We start from the raw sequence: 14,697 nt of genomic DNA, 5'->3' as shown, positions 1-14,697 counted from the left end.
TGGTGGATTTATTTGTCAAGAAAGCAGGAATAATGAGAACATGTTGTGCACAAGATTTTATTTACTAAATAGATCGTGAAGCCGAAGTCACATCCCCGCTCTCCCGGCTGGAGAGGGGGGACAAAGTTCCAGTCAGATCCGACGGAGTTTAGTTTGTAAACATTATACACCAAAAAGTCACGCAAAAACATTGCTCCTGCATTTTATAGGATGATTTTTAGTTGTAAAGAGGCCCAGTCATATGCCTTTTTCTGTATTCTTACGCCTCATCAATTTATTTATTACTCATAGCAAATCGTTTAATCTTTCCATATATGGAAGTGAAAGATCTTAAAATAACTTCTCTTTTGAAGTATAAATCTAATTATTATTCATTGGCATGTTTTTAGCCTTGAAGTCCCAAAATAGAATTTCTACCCTTATCTTTTACTAAAGATATTTTATGAAAACGAATGAAGTTTTAATGCTTTTATTAATACAAAAGTATTTAATTTTTGTATTACACATATATATATATATATATATATATATATATATATATATATATATATATATATATATATATATATATATATATATATATATATATATATATATATATATATATATATATATATATATATATATATATATATATATATATATATATATATATATTATGCATAATATGATAACTAAATATGAGTAAATTAATTTATGTGACACGTGTAAAAAAGCCAGAAAAGGAAAGCGTATAAACCATTGTGAAAAACCCAAATTAATAACGCACCCATGAAATGTTAGATTTAATGATATAAAAAATAATTATGGCGATACCACCAAGATATATTTATTCAGATTTATTCGATAAATATATTGATTAATTTGATATTTCATTTTTATTATCGTTCACTAAGTGAATAATGCATAACACAAATTCCCATAAAATAATACTAATTTCTAAGAAAAACTTAACAGAAAAAAAGTAATTAATAAATCTGGAGTTATTCCGCTATGAAAGAAAAGACAAATATTAGTTTACTAGCGACTGAAATAACATCGTCCCTTTAAGGTCAAAGGGAAATCGATTTTAACGGATTGCTGACAGCTACTGAACAGGCCTAAAAAATGACATCAAATAACTAATACAAAAAGATCGATCGCTAGCATTGGACAACTACCTTTTTTTTTTAACTCTACTCGATTCCCGACTATTCTCTTTTAGAGGAGTCAATAAATCAGGAGACAATTTCCTCTAATCCGAATCAGGGTTAAAACACAGAGAGGCAATAAATTCATCCAAAGCCAGCAATTAGGGAGTAGATACAGAGCACGATATTTTTCATTCCTTATCAGTTAGAAAAGGGCGGTAGGAAGAACAGTACCTATAAAAAAATGACTCTGTACACGTTTTGTGGTACTTTTCACGAACGCGCTGTTAAGAATAATTAGGAAGAAAAATATTTTATTTCGCAGCTAACAAAATCGATTATTTTGGCGGCATTCCGCTGGAAATGATTTAATTCTCATTAGAAGTGATTCGGGACAATAATCTAATTGGGAAATAAATCAAAAAGTTTCCTGCGTGTTTCTCTTTAAATTAATTATTTCTTTAAAGTTGGATTAAAGGTTCCGAGGTTTACAAAATAGATTTAAGATTAAAATGTTAATACAATTAAGGTTATTGTCTACCAAATTAAAAGAGAATACACCTATTTGAAATCTTCTTAATCTATAATGCAACAATAATCAGAAAAAAATATTTATGCCATTTAATGAAAATTATTCAAACTATCTTCTGTTTCATTTTTCCCGATAGATATGAGCCATTTTGTACACAAATGATTATCTCTATAAAACGAAAGTGCGAATTATGCGATGAAATAATGTACAGAGTAAAAAAAAAAAGGAAAAACGAGTCCTTCTGAATAACTTTTGAAGCTATGATCGGATTTTCACGTATTAGGACAGAATCTTAATACTTCAATGAGATGAATTCAAATATGCTAATTAGTTCAAAGATAATTAGTCAATATTTATTTCGATATTTTACTTCACGACTTTGGGCACAAAAATACAATATACTTTATCCAACATACAACTTCTCTGAACAAACATATCTTCTTTTCTACGCGTTAGGATTTTTATAGTATTAAATATAGGGGGTCGACGGAATCTGGCAAATAGGAACCTAATAGTTTGGTTAGGAAAGGGGTCCAAAGTTTGAACCCGTTTATGTTTATTTCTTTTTGCGCGATTTGTCATACCTCAAGATCTTATAAATTGAATTTAAAACATTTTTGCTCACAACTATAAAATTCAATTTTCCTAAGACAACTTCATGCAAAAAATTTTAATAATTATTTTTTACTTTATTTAATAATAGTAAAAAAAATTGAATTTTAAGGTATACAAATTTATACATCATTTTTAACGTAATTTTATAAGGAAAATCAAAATTTTGAACGTAATAGGTCAAATAGTCCCTGAAAAATAGAATTTTGAAGAAGTAAAATTATATTTAAAATTCAATTTCTGAGAAACTATAATGCCAATTTAAATCAAATTTTGTACTTTTCTTTATAAAATTTACCATGCGTTTATTTTTTTATAGTTATACATTAAAAAAATTTTTCTATAAATTTAAATATGAAATCAACGGTAAAGGAAATAGAAAATAAGGTATGTGCTAAAAAACAAAATGTATAAATGTTAAAAATCCTGAAAAACAGCTGTACTATTAATCGCGATAATGATGCTTAATTAAATTTGATAATAGGTTCTAATAAAAAAGAATATTATACATTCAGAAAAGCAAAATTTATGGAGCAATGCTACTAATTCAGGGAAAAGTGAAGATCGCTATTCTATTATTGACGCCGATGCTGCTATTTAATTTTGGTAATAGATACAAATTGAAACAAATAAAAAAGAAATTTATTGTATTTAGAGGTTTGTGGTGAAAGCTAAAACCCTAATTAAGTAGTAAGTGAACTAAGTGCTGTTCCAATCACTTAATCAACTTGACCCGCCAACGAATGTGTTTTCTGGGTTAATTCGAGAGAATAAAGTTTAATAGCCTAAGGTGATTATCAAGAAAAATACAGCTTGGTTGCTACTTATTGAAGAAAAAAAATTGTTTTTCTATCTGAAACCAGTAAAAAAAATTATCTCTTAAAAATTTTAAAAAAAAACTAGTTTTTCTCAAAATTTAGTCACATAGTGCGAGTGTTTGGATTTCAAATTACAAATTTATGGAAATAATAATTATCCTTCTAAAAAAGCAAAAAATATTAGAAATAGCAAATATAATGGAGAAACGATAATAAGTCGCTTAGGAGGAAAAAAATTAGCTATACTATTTTTGACGTCACTAATGCTTAATTAATTTTGGTAATTGCTAATTTAAATAAAAATTAAGCTATATACTATAAAATAAATATTGATGGAAAAATAATACTAATTCTTCGAGGAAAAACATAAAAAATCGGCATGATATTTTTGACCCCAATAATGCTTCATTATTTTTAGTAATTGGCACTAATGGTATAATGGTACTGGGTCCAGTTTAGTGTTCAGTAGTAGCGTGCCAATAAGAATAAAACTAATTCATTTCTTTTGCCCGGAAAAAATTTTATTTCTCATTTTACACACCTAATGGCAATACCAGAATACTTTAAGGTAATTGCAGATAGTTAGTTTATTTTAAACTAATTGCAGCACTAATCAAATACGTAATACAAGTACAAAAGTCAAAAAATAGGCACTTTTATGACCATTTTCGTGAAAATTAACCGATCGTTAAGGGGTTAATATGTACCAAATGTACTAATATGGATACAGAACATTATAACAGTATATTTCGTACCTATTAAAATTTCGCCAATGCTGAGCAGTTTAAATTTAAATATTGTAAAGAGGTTTCTTACGACCCCTTTGAAATTGATAGAAATAGGAGAAAATTGCTTGATTATGTGACAATCGCGAATTGACCTCAAGTGACAGTATCACGCCAAATGATATTGGATACGAATAATTTTTATTTTGATCAGATGAACTATTAAAAATTTGTCTTGTTTAATCTAATAACATAAAGCCATCGGGAAGATTTAAGAATAAAAATGAATGAAAAAAAGTAAATTATTTTAGTTTTTTTTATTGTTGTGATATTATTTATTGTTGTCCTGCAGTTTAGGGCTTCACTTTCTAATGTTGCAATACTGATTCATTGATTATTTATTTTTTGTTTTCACCCCGTACGAAGAACGGTATATCAGCTTGTAAAACATAAAATAGCTAAACGCTGTTGTTTGTAGCCTATAGGTGCACCAACAATGAATAAAGCTTTTTTTTCATGCGCATAAAATATCAAAACAAAAGTCCTATTTTAATTAAAAAAAGCACTTCATCATAAGTAATGCATAACTTGCAAATTCATTTGTAGTTTTTGTCTTCCACAAAGTGTGTTGAATATAAATATATTTACATATCTATTAATCAGTGGCATACATAGTGCTTAAAATCAGGTAAAAATGTAAAATTAAAAATAGGAAAAAATGATTAGAATTGTTTTTAAAAAAATTCTTTAATTATTTCTTAGTTATGTGCAAATAATATTTATTAATCTTACACTTAAAAAAACTGTGGTTAAAACTAACATAATATGGTAAAATTTACTGTGATTTGGCCCTATAGGAATGCCCAAATAATTTGGTCATTTTTGTTGAAGCGAATTGGTAATGATACGAGGGTTGTCCATAAAATAAGGTTCCCAAGGAGCTGCGGACGCTAGGGACGCTGTTAAGCGGGATTTGTTGAGACTGGCGTGTAACTTGGCTCCCTTTCCTCCAGTTCCCGCCCCGGCGCGGTATCTACAATGTTAATTCTTGTCTTGGTAGCCGTGAATGATGGAGCTTCCATTTGTTTCTCACGCCAGGTGCGAATTACGCTCAGTGATTTGTTTTTGAGTGCAAAAAACGTTCCTCTGGTGTACATTCATTCCCAACTCTGTGAGGCGTACAGGGAAGAGTGTATGAGGGTGCAACATGTGCGCAAATGGAGCAGAGAATTCAAAGACGGACTTACAGACGTCCATGACGAGCAACGTTCTGGCCGGCCATCGTTTTCGGATGAAGAGATTGCGAAAGTGGAAGAAGCAATGCTGAAAGATCGAAGGGTGACGGTTCGGGACCTCAGCGAGATGCTCCCTGTTGTCAGTAAGTCCTGCATTCACAACATTTTGAGAGACCGCTTAGGATATGCCAAGGTTTGGGCAAGGTGGGTCTCGAAAATGCTGACGGATGACTATGACAACAAACGGCAACGTGTGGAAGCCGCCTGCGAATTTCTTCATGCCTACGAAACCGATGGCAAGGAATTTTTGGACTCTGTTGTCACTGGGGATGAGACCTGGGTCCACTACATGACACCGGAAACAAAAGAACAATCCCGTTAGTGGAAGCATCCTGGCTTGCCAAAGTCGAAGAAGTTTAAGCAAATTCTGTCTGTTTTAGGCTATCTTCGCGGAGCGGCGGCAGAGTTCTACGACTCAGGCATAAAGAAGATGGTACACAGCATCTAAAAATGCATTGATCTAAACGACGATTATGCCGAAAGAAAGAGGGAAGTCTAAGCTTTCCAAACATGTATTATTCAATACCAATAAACATGTTTTTTATTGTGAAAATTCGTTGGGAACCTCATTTTATGGACAACCCTCGTATTTGCAAAAATATGGTTTTATAACATGTGATAAAATTTGATAAATGTGAAAAATTAGGTAATTTTATCAAAACATATAAACCATTTCATATAGCATTTTATATTAACTATTTATTCGGATAAATTTAGTTTTAAGTTTTCTATTTTTTTGCAAAATACTTTTCAAAAGAACTGTAATTTTGAAAACAAGAAGTTCCAGAAAACTGTTATCATATCAATAGGAAAATTACGAAATAAATGGTTTAAATACCGCATAATTTTGTTTTTAATACCAAAATTAAGGTATTGCTTCATAGTAAAGTAATTGTATCGGATTTTTTTCTTCGGGTATGAATTTTAAATTATTATTATAAAAATATTAAATTATTATATTATTATTTCTCATCAAAACTGCAAAAAGAATTTTAAGACATTCTTTATTACACATTTTTTACTAACTAAAAATTTAGCAGTTTCATTTACTAGCTTTTTATTTACAAATTGTAGCAGGACTAAAAATTTGGGTTCTATCAAAAACTTTTCTTTCGTTTAAATATAGATAATTTGTATACATTATAAGCTTTCTTAGTTTTATGTTGTTTGTAAAAAAATAGTTTATCGTGTTCTTATCCAAAGAAGGAACACACTGAATCTAATTACAGTTATTTTCAACATATTTCATATTGCCAATACATTGATATTCCTATCTAAAGTCAGTCTTGTCTTAAAAATATGTCGTTGTTTTTTTTTTGAAACTGTAATCAAAACTGAAAATTTTGCTAAATTTACAAGTATTTTGTATTAATAGAAAAAAATCTCATTTCTAGACACGAGTGCAACGCTTTTTGACAAAACCGCTTGTGCTTTTGAACAATTGTGATTTTATATCCATCCGTTTCCAAAAACTTTATTGAACAACCAAAATGAATGTATCCAGAAGTTGACGCTCAACAAACAAAATTTAACGCTTTTTAGATGTTTCTTTAATGCTCACAATTAAAATATTTGCTTATGTTGAAAACATAACAAATATACAGTACAAAAGGAGAGGCGGAATATTAGATTAATTCCTGGCACACTCCACACTGTCAAAATACTTGATTTAACATTGAACCATAATGTAAGCACTTTAAACCATCATTTGGTACAAATTCGTCACAACTTTAATAAGGTATTAGATAAAACCATGTTTATGGTTGTTATGATAAATTATTGTGACGTGTAGTAATCAAGTACCATAGTATAATTAAATTTAGAATTTTTCACACCAGAAATATGACACTATTTAAAAATAAAACGTTTCTATTACACCACAGCTACCTTGTTACTTTTTCAGTCACTTTTAGCTTTTTCTGCTAACTAAAGCTATTTCTTACAGTTTATTTCATGGAATTAGTTTAAAATATGTTCTAACATTATTTCTAAGCAATTTATAAATCAAACCAAAATAACTATATACATTTTAAATTCCCTAATCACATGATAATTGAGAAAATATTCCTAAAATAATCACAAAAATTCAACTTGAGTTAGTTTTTCCTGACATTTGTTTTATGAATAGTTAGTCAAATGTTTTTGCTATTTTCATTATTAAGTTTTTAATTATGTGATCAAAGAAGACCAATTAGAAAAACATGGTAAATCATAAGAAGTTAGTTTTTCAATTGAAAAAAACAGCTTCCAATTCCTTTAATTAAGTTGCTTGGTATGCTTTCTGACAATAACTTTAATTTTTTCGCAATTTGTCTAGCAATATTGGTTTTTATAACTTATAAATTAAGTTGTTTCAATTAGTTATATTATAAATACACAAGTGGGCGACCTTTGTGCTAAAGTACAAACTAAGGCAAACAACGTTAAAGAGCACAAAAATATTATTTTTGTGCTCTTTAACGTTGTTTGCCTTAGTTTATCGTTATATTTTAGTTATAATTATAAATTATAGTTAGAAAATAAATGTAAATTATTATATTCATTATTATTAAATTCAAATTAAATTTTTATTTAGATTTAGATTTCTTTATTTTATTAAGCACTAATGTCTTTAAATCTTTAGTTTATAGATTTCTAAAACCAAGAATCACTCTTATGCGTTAGATATTTTTTTAAGGAGGTAATTTAAAATTTTCAATTTTTAAATAGAATATCTACTTATTAAAAAGCAAACATGCTACGCCAAACGAAGAAAAAAAAATCGCAAAATATATTATTTTATAAATTTAATTCTTTCAGATATTATTCAATCGGAATTGCACAAAAATTTCTTTTTATGATTTTGAGATGCTATGTATCTACAAAAGTTTTTCTACTTTTCTATGTTTTATAAATTGATGTAATTTATTTTATTGGGTAATTTTTATTTGTATTAAAGTTACTTTACTACAGCTCTTACAGAATTGTGAAAATTAAATTAAGTTTAAAATCCTTTGTTAAAAATTAAACATGAATACCTGTACATGAATTTGAACATATTTTAAACTTCATAAAAATATCTTAAATTTGAGGTATTTTAAAAAGTATGTTAAACCTTAAACTCAGAAATAAATTTATGTTATTGATTTATATCTATGTATTTGAAATATTTCGTATTTTTTTCTAATTTCATTAGCATCATATATAGGCAATTTCAACTGTCGTAATTTGTTTTCCCTAAAGCTGCCTTTAAATTTAAGCCTTGGCCGATCGAAAAATATATTTAAAAAAATCGTAATGATATTAAAAAAATAATAAAAGAATATTCTGAAACCATCAAAATAATATATTAAGATAAGAAATATACGAAAAGGCAGTCAGAGTTTTTGAAATGAATCAGATGAAAACCATCTGCTAAATTAATACCAATGATTCCAAAATATATTTGAACATTTCTCAATGTCTCATTATTTCCATCGCATATGTATATTTATTACCTTAATACGTTTATGTCTATTTCGAATCTTCTACAATTCTAATTAAATAAATTATACTTTGTGAGGAAGATAAATTTAATTCAGTTTCCTCCAAGATATCGACATGTTTAAAGTTTGAACTAGTATTTATGAAATGTAGTATCTTACCTATTCCCAAAACTCTTTTGAAATTTTGGCGACGGGGGAAAACAAAATTGCGTTTTACTGGCTTACTTCCAAAAGCAGTAAATCTCGTTAAGAACAGACAGAGCACATATTTGCGTAATTTATTTTTGTAGGTTTGTTGGGTATAAGATTAATGCTCGGCTCCAAAATAATGAGACCTGTTTAATATTTCAATGCGCACGCTTCAAAGCATTCTTGTTTGAAGTTGCATGATTGATATACCTTTTCTTTCTGGCTGAGTTGAGCGAGTAAAATGTCCAGCGTTTAGACCTTCTAGAAGTCGGAAGTGTTTGCTGAGCGTAAAAGATTTCAATCATTTTGACATTTTTAGTAAAAAAATGGACTTTGACGTAATTATTTGCTCTGTAATAAAAAGATATTAAGCTCTTAATTAATGTTTCACTGGAACATTTCCTTCCTCCTCTACAAGCATTTTTTGATTATCTTTTCAAAACGTATCAAAGAATTGTCAAAATTATACTTTTGATGCATTTTTTGTTAACTCCTCTAAAAATGTATAAAAGAAATATATGAATTTTATTATTTTAACATGATGCAAATACGTTATACTTGCTTATCTTTTGAAGGCTTAATTGACGTTATTTAAACCTTCATTACTTTATTTTATATAATAATTAAACCTACTTTAAAAAAATATTTTAATTTTTATACTGCGTTACTTTATCTTAAATGACAGCTTTTTAAATAATGAAGTTCAAGATTTAGGGATTTAAGCAACTGTTTACTTATAATAATATAATATATTATTTACTTATAATAATATTACTTATAATAATTATATTATATTATTGTTAATTACGTCATATCATATCATATATCATATCATATATCATATCATATATCATATCATATATCATATCATATATCATATCATATATCATATCATATATCATATCATATATCATACCATATATCATATCATATATCATATCATATATCATATCATATATCATATCATATATCATATCATATATCGTATCATATATCGTATCATATATCATATCATATATCATATCATATATCATATCATATATCATATCATATATCATATCATATATCATATCATATATCATATCATATATCATATCATATATCATATCATATATCATATCATATATCATATCATATATCATATCATATATCATATCATATATCATATCATATATCATATCATATATCATATCATATATCATATCATATTTTAGAGCATAAATGAAAATTCAGCACCAGCATATTCTAAAAACTTTGAAATAGCTACGTTTAGAAGTAAATAATTAAAGATTAGTTTTTTTTTCTATTTTTTTTTTGCATAGTTGTTATACTTTTTCTTTTTTCTGAGTTAACCTAGCAAAGTATCCAGCAGTTCAACCTTCCATAAGTGGGAAGTGATTAACTAAGTTTAAAAAATTTCAATCATTTTGACATTTTTAATAAAAAAAATGAATTTGGAAATAATTATTTGCTATGTCATAATAAATATGTCTTAATTAATGCTTCGCTGGAACATTACCTGCTTTCTTTATTTGCCTTTTTGACGATCCTTTTAAAATGAGTCAAAGAAATATATACGATGTATTTTCCAAGCTATCGACAGTATATAAAATTAAAAAAAATGCATTTTAATTAATGTTTCACTGGAACATTACCCGCGTCCTTTATTGTCCTCTTTAACGATCATTTTAAGATGAGTCAAAGGAAATATATAAAATATATTTTTAAAATGTGTATGCTAAAACAAAAATACTGTGTACTTTCCTTTTTCTTCGGAAACTGAGATTATTTTTATTATGCTTTCCTATCTTCCTTTATGAAATACTTACACTTTTTTTTTAAAAAAATCGCAATAAATATATTAATTTTAAATACGGAAACTTAAATATAAAAGCGTTAATGGTTTCAATTGTTTACTCATAGTTAATTGAATTTCACCACATAATCAATTAAAAACAGTGTTCAGGATTTACATATTTTGAAAATGAAATAATAAAGAAAATTTAAAATAAAACTGAAAATCAAAAAATAATAAAATGTTTAAAAAAAACGGAGTGCAAAATATTTTACTATTTTTTTCAAGTATTTGAAACATAAATCCTCAATTGAATTTTCATGTGACGAAGGATTATATGCTTTAGTTTGTGAAAAAAGATATGCTTTATTTTTTGTTTTTATTTTCGCTGTGTAAGAAATAAGTTTTTAAATTTCTTCACGGCATTTTTCTAAGTCAAAACAGAAACCAATAATTTCTATCATTATTTCATTAACCAATTTAGTTTTTTTTCAGTTTTTAAATACTTGTAGAAAATTCTTTGTCATAGAGCAATAATTATCATCACTACTCTCTTTATTGACAAAGTACATTTTCTTTAATAAAATTCGTGCAATGTAGGACTGGACTTTCTTCAAACTCAACCCTAATGCTCGGCGTATGAATTGTGCATGATTATCTTTCTGGTAGTGTAATAAAATAGTGAGCTATATTTTAAATCTATCTCTCTATATGTAATAAAAACGTTATTACTGTCATTGTCACTGTCGTCGTTGTCACTCATTGTTTTTGAAGATTTTTTTTTCAAATGCATTACTTACTGTCATAACTCAAACCCTATTATGAAACGATACAAAATTTGGCATAATTTTGGAAGAATGTTAAAAGAGAATTTGAGCATCCAAATGTAAGTGATACGGTCATAGTTTTGAATTATGCTACTTTTATTATTATTATTATTATTTGCTCAGCATAGCTCAGTTTCGTTCGGATAATCTTTTTCAGTTACTATTTTGCCTAAAAATGAGATAAAATTTTGCCTCACTCTATTGAAATTTTGAATTATTTTTGGAGAAATTAAACGCTTTATTGAGTTTAAAATGGTAATGAAAAATTAATTGGAGTGAAAGGATATTCTCCATTGCCAACATACCAAATGTTAAACTGAAGATATTGTTAATTTAATTATGAAAATTAAATTGTAATTGCAATAAAGATGGTTTTCCTTTTATTTTAATAAACAATTAAATTTTAACAATTTGTGATTAAGTTGAGAACGAATAATATAAGTCTATTATACAATTGATACAATCAAATTTTTAACATCAGAGGCATTAAACAGGATGACTGCGCAGTGAGCAAACGAAATTATCTGAATTAAACTGCATAAGTATGGCGAACGATAGCAAGCAGCGGGAGAATCCTTCTACCGCTTAAGATTAACTATTATTTCAGTTAATGAAATTAAGTTTTTTCTTACCTCAATTAATGAAATTACCTCATTTAATGCAAGTTAAATAATTATTTTATTTATTTTATACAAAATTACGTTGTCTTAACAATAAAAAAAATTTAAATTTAAAGAAAACCCTAAAGAGTTTAGATTTTATGAAGGTGGAAAAGCGTACTAAACTTTATTAAACAAACAGCGTTATCACTTTTGAAGATGTTGATCACGAAAGCATATGATCGTCTGTAGCAACAAGAAGATTAAATGCTGCGTCAAAAAATGTTTATTTAAAGGGTGGACTTACACTTCCTAATTGTTCAAAACGACTTCAAACAAACTTCGTGAGCATCTAAGAAAGTGCAGTTGCTTGTGCGTCTTCATGTCTTGGACTACTAATTAACTCCGCGCCCATTTAATTGTTCTCAGGCCTAAAACATTACAGATCATTATCAAAGCTGAAAGGTTGCAGAAGAAAATGACATCATTAAGTAAGCTGAGCACCTTCTGAGCTCTTCGAAAGCATTTAAGTTAGCTTGAATTTTTTGCAGGAAAAGATCTTAAACACGAAACCTCGCTTTTATCTCAACGACCTGAGCATTTGTGATAGTTACGTTTTAAAATCAGTGAGAACCTATTAATGAGTTTCTACACTCTGGAAGAATTAAAAGAAAATTTTCAAATGAAATGTTAAACGTTTTTTTTTTCCTGTCACCGATTTATGAACAATGTATCAATTAAGAATGTTTTCCAGCAAAGTAATTTGTTTTGACAAAGGTATAAATTATTGGTAAAGAAAATTAAAAGATTGATTTCTTCCAAATCTTTTGTGATATTCTTAGCGAAACATTAAAATGGTTTGCTTTAATTTCGACAAATTTCTCGTTATTAGAATTTTGCGCTAATGTAAAGAATATATAATTGAGAAATAATGAAAGTTTTGTCAACAACTGTTAGTAACATAGTAAATGTCAATATTTATTTACCAGTCTCAACAAAGATAATTATTACAAATTATCTACTAAATATCTCATTTTAAATTTAGTGAAAATGACTAAAGTAATTATTAATTGAGAAGAAAAAACATTATTATGTACATTATATTAGTTAATTCACCAACTAGCCAATATTGCATTGTCTCCTTCAGCAAAGTCAGCGAGAAAACTAAGTATTAAATGTGGAACTATAAATTTTAAGGTATTAAATGAAAAAAATTTTTAACGAATGTGGGGCCGATACCTAATTAAATATTACTGTAAATCTAATACTTAAAACTCAATGAAAAACTTACAAAATACTAAATAAGTCTCACAGTATATCTTGAGCAGCGATCTGAAGGTCTCTTAAATTTTCAACCCAGTCGTGTGTTTAATTTTATTTCGACAGATTCGTCTTATTATACTATAATGCGTAATAAATGAGTACTAATTGTGTATTTATATTGTTAATGTTGACCAAAATGAAGAAAATATTTTGGAACGTTTAATAATTTTAAAAGAAAAAGAATTAAATCTTTAACGAAGATACGCGAAAAATATATAATTTCGTATTCTACTTCTAATGAGATTGTTTACACAAAAGAATCTCAAACCCTCAACTTTATATTAAAAAGTATTGGTTTAAATAATTATTGGGTTGTATATTTGCTTTATTGCATAAGTTATATTACATTGGTAGTAGCGATAATCGTTACACGTAATACTTGCATATTATTTCAGTTTTGATTGCAAAGATTTTTTGTTATTTTTACTTCATTAAAACACATTAAACATACATAGTGGAATGGGATCGTAAATTACAAATAGAGATTCATAGTTATCTTTACAAATTTGTAGAAAAAGAAAGATTTTTATAATAATCAGGACAAATATTCAAATAAATATTTAATGGTTGAATCAACTTTTCCTTTAAAATAAAAACCATACATCAATTGCTTAGTTATTTAGATGAGTAGAATTCTTAAGCAAAAGAAAGAAAACTAACTAAATCTAAGTAAGCAATTTAAATAATGAATATAAGTGTCCTTTTTATACCGTAATTACACATTAAATTTTTATTCAGAAAATAATTTATTTGTAATTTAGTTCTTAGAGTATATTTTCCGTCTCGATTATATAAGAATTTCTAACTTATTAGTAATTATAATTAACATTTAGATATCATTTTAATTGAGTTATTATTCATTAAGAATTTTATTTGTAAAGCAGTACTTGATTTATTTTTCTAAGTAGTATTTTAATTCAAGAAAAACAAATACTGACATCATAATCAAACGTTTAATTTAAAAGCAAATTAAAATCTACTTTCAATAATATTTGTATTTTCAAAATGAAGAATTTACTTTTATTTATGATTTGATTCCCAATTTCAGTATGAATTTATTTGCATTGATTTATAATTTAAATTTTATTGATTTGTGATATTTTTATGTCATTACTTGAAGATTTTAATGAAATTTACTGCGTTAAAATTTAGATCTATCAGAAATAACTCATCTAGTAATTTTATTATTTTTATTTTGTAGGCAAAATTGCACTGTATTTATTTTTATTAAATTAATGAGGCTGAAATAAAGGCAATTTTTAATTTATGACATATTAATTACGGAATTAGAATAAGTAAGAAAATTAGATTAACTTAAAATCTTACACTTCGTGGAGGAAAAATTAGATGAATTGAAACGAGGAAATTTTCTAATCTTTTCATACTAC

The 14,697-nt window shown here is 27.0% G+C and overlaps 1 protein-coding gene and 1 long non-coding RNA gene across 2 annotated transcripts in view; one reads left to right on the top strand and one right to left on the bottom strand.

Moving 5' to 3' along the window:
- LOC147816468 (uncharacterized) overlaps window positions 1–8,990 on the bottom strand; it is a 117,597-nt gene extending 108,607 nt beyond the window's left edge. Inside the window, exon 1 of the long non-coding RNA XR_015434434.1 lies at window positions 8,736–8,990. This is a non-coding gene — a long non-coding RNA (uncharacterized LOC147816468). The remainder of the gene's footprint in view (window positions 1–8,735) is intronic.
- Window positions 1–14,697, top strand: part of LOC107449925 (neural cell adhesion molecule 2) — a 475,364-nt gene that overhangs the window by 429,807 nt on the left and 30,860 nt on the right. The gene's annotated exons all lie outside the window — the stretch shown is intronic.

Source organism: Parasteatoda tepidariorum, chromosome 1 (assembly GCF_982258835.1).
Source record: "Parasteatoda tepidariorum strain Cologne lab strain chromosome 1, Ptep-v5.0, whole genome shotgun sequence".
In the NCBI taxonomy this organism is placed as follows: Eukaryota; Metazoa; Arthropoda; class Arachnida; order Araneae; family Theridiidae; genus Parasteatoda; species Parasteatoda tepidariorum.
Note: the sequence above shows the minus strand (reverse complement) of the source record. Positions and strands in the feature narration are given on the sequence as shown.